A 2,500-nucleotide genomic window follows, 5' to 3' on the forward strand; every position below is an offset into this window, starting at 1 on the left:
CTCGGAGACGTCACCGGCACACCACGTCGAGTAGACTTTGTGGCTTTGGGGCTATGGCTACATAGGGGTGGGGGTGGCTGGGTGGGGGTGAGGAGTGGGGGGTGAGAATGGAGGGTGGGGAGTGGTGAGTGGGGGGGGGGAGGAGTGGGGGATGGGAATGGAGGGTGGGGAGTGGTGAGTGGCAGGGGGGAGGTGAGTGGCAGTGTGGAGTGAGGGGAGTGGTGAGTGGGGGGGGGGGGTGAGGAGTGGGTGGTGGGGGCAGCTGGAGGGTGAGGAGTGGGGGGTGAGAATGGAGGGTGGGGAGTGGGGAGTGGGGAGTGGTGAATGGGGAGGTGAGTGGCAGTGGTGAGTGGGGGGAGTGAGGGGATGGGGGGGGGGCGTCACGCACCTGCCCACCAAACTGGTTGCAGGGGAAGGCGAGGATGCGGAGGCCGTGGTCCCCCCCAGCGAGCCGGGCGTGCATGTCGGCCAGCTGGGTGTAGTTCACGGGCGTGCGCCCTCACTTGGTCGCCACGTTCACCACGATGCAAACGTGACCCCTGCGTGTCGTGGGGAGGTCGGTGTCACGGTGACGAGGAGATGTTAACTACCTCGCCTGGTATACAGGAGGTCGCGAACTTGAGGTCGCGAACTGGTGCCATCGCTCCGTCTCTTGCGCGCGCGGCACACGCGCAAACAACGACAAAGGTCCCCCGTGTAGCTCTAACAGACTGTTGGGGCAAGTGCTGTTAAGCGAGCATCTACGAAGGCCGGCACGGCACACGAGGGGGTGGGTGGCCAGCACCACGCCCGGCCGCCTTTGTCTCCCCAGTGGTTATGTTTGTGTACCGCACCAGGTACTCATATGAGGCCAAGTCGACCTAGGGGAGGCCCAGGATTGGTTCAGATAATCGTCACTGGGTGTTGGCCGTGAACGGGAATCGAACCCAGGTCGCCGGGTTCGTAGCACAGCGTAGCGCTAACCGCTGCACCACCACTCCCCACACACACAGACGTACACACGCACACACAGACACACATGTTCATGTAGACACGCACACACAGACACACATGTTCATGTAGACACGCACACGTGAATGCATCGCATCATCATGAGCCACGGTCTATCCCCTGCTGGATGAAGAACCTCCCTGCGTCCTCGCAATCTGTCGCGTCATAACATGCCATCATCTCGCACGGGCAGATAAAGTGGGCAACCGCTTTGTGGCCGCTCAAGCAGTGGGGTCATCCATCCCACGGAGGGGGTAGGGCTGTGGACCCCGCCAGAGGAATGTGGAATTGCTTGGCAGTGGCTACCTGTACTTGTCGAGAGAGACATTGGCACCGTCGATGTCCGTGGCGCTAAACTCGTACAGACTCTTGGCCTCCTTCCACGACTCAGCTGCTGACGAGGCCTGAGGGGGGCACGGGGTGAGAGGGAGACACGCGGGATGAGAGACACGCGGGGTGAGAGACACGCGGAGTGAGAGGGAGACACGGGGGGGGGGAGAGGGAGACACGGGGGGGGGGGGAGAGGGAGACACGCGGGGTGAGAGACACGCGGGGTGAGAGACACGCGGAGTGAGAGGGAGACACGGGGGGGGGGAGAGGGAGACACGGGGGGGGGGGAGAGGGAGACACGCGGGGTGAGAGACACGCGGGGTGAGAGGGAGACACACGGGGTGAGAGGGAGACACGGGGTGGGGGGGGGTGAGAGGGAGACACGGGGGTGAGGGGTTCACCCCTTACCCCCCCCGTGACTTTACCGAAAGAACCAAGAAGAGGAACACCTCACCCTAACCTACCCCACCACCACCGCAGCCAAAGCCGCAGCTGCAGCTGACTGCAGCCAGCCCCGGCTGGGACAAGCGGCTCACGCGAAGGGGTTTAAGCTTCTGCCAAAGCGCCCGTGCGATGAGCCCAGGCTCTTACGGGGCACACGTGACACACGCAGTCGACTGTAATGCAAGCGGATGCCGACTCGTGCGATTTGCATGTGCTCTGAAGAAGGGTCGTTGCCCGAAACGTAGCCGATTATATCCAGTACATATTATTTTTTTGGGAAGTGCGTACGTGATGCACATTATTGGTGTGTGGATATAATATAGTTGATGTGTTTTGTGTTCAGTATATGTACGTATACTACGGTAGATCCGTTTATGGTTGTGTAGTGGTGTTAACTACTCGCTGTTCGCAAACTGTGAGAGCGGATCGTAAACAAGGTTTTCCCGCTCGATCAAACGGTCAGGGTCAAATGGGGTGAGGTAGGATCCAAACGCCAGATTGGGAAGGACCAATCGGAGGGTTCCACAAGGTGGCCGGGGATTGGACAACCCGGCCACGAACAGGTATAAAAGCCAGAGCGCTGAGAGCTCTAGGAGGAGTTCTGCTACACGAAGACCCAAGTCGGCCGAAGATGTCTAGGACTCTGGACCAAGCCCTCCAGCCCTTGTCAGGGCTAGGGCTCAGAGTAACCAGTGGTCGGGGAGAGCTCCTCTAGGTCCAGCCAGAGGACGCTGGG

The 2,500-nt window shown here is 60.8% G+C and overlaps 1 pseudogene across 1 annotated transcript in view; it reads right to left on the reverse strand.

The window, feature by feature from the left end:
* The window catches only part of LOC144949989 (phospholipid hydroperoxide glutathione peroxidase-like), a 10,043-nt pseudogene that overhangs the window by 4,240 nt on the left and 3,303 nt on the right, over positions 1-2,500 (reverse strand). The window contains exons 2-3 of the transcript XR_013640332.1: positions 1,297-1,394; positions 389-539 (exon numbers count right to left, since the gene is read on the reverse strand). The product of XR_013640332.1 is annotated as a phospholipid hydroperoxide glutathione peroxidase-like (transcript). The remainder of the gene's footprint in view (positions 1-388; positions 540-1,296; positions 1,395-2,500) is intronic.

This window comes from Lampetra fluviatilis, chromosome 3 (assembly GCF_964198595.1).
Source record: "Lampetra fluviatilis chromosome 3, kcLamFluv1.1, whole genome shotgun sequence".
In the NCBI taxonomy this organism is placed as follows: Eukaryota; Metazoa; Chordata; class Hyperoartia; order Petromyzontiformes; family Petromyzontidae; genus Lampetra; species Lampetra fluviatilis.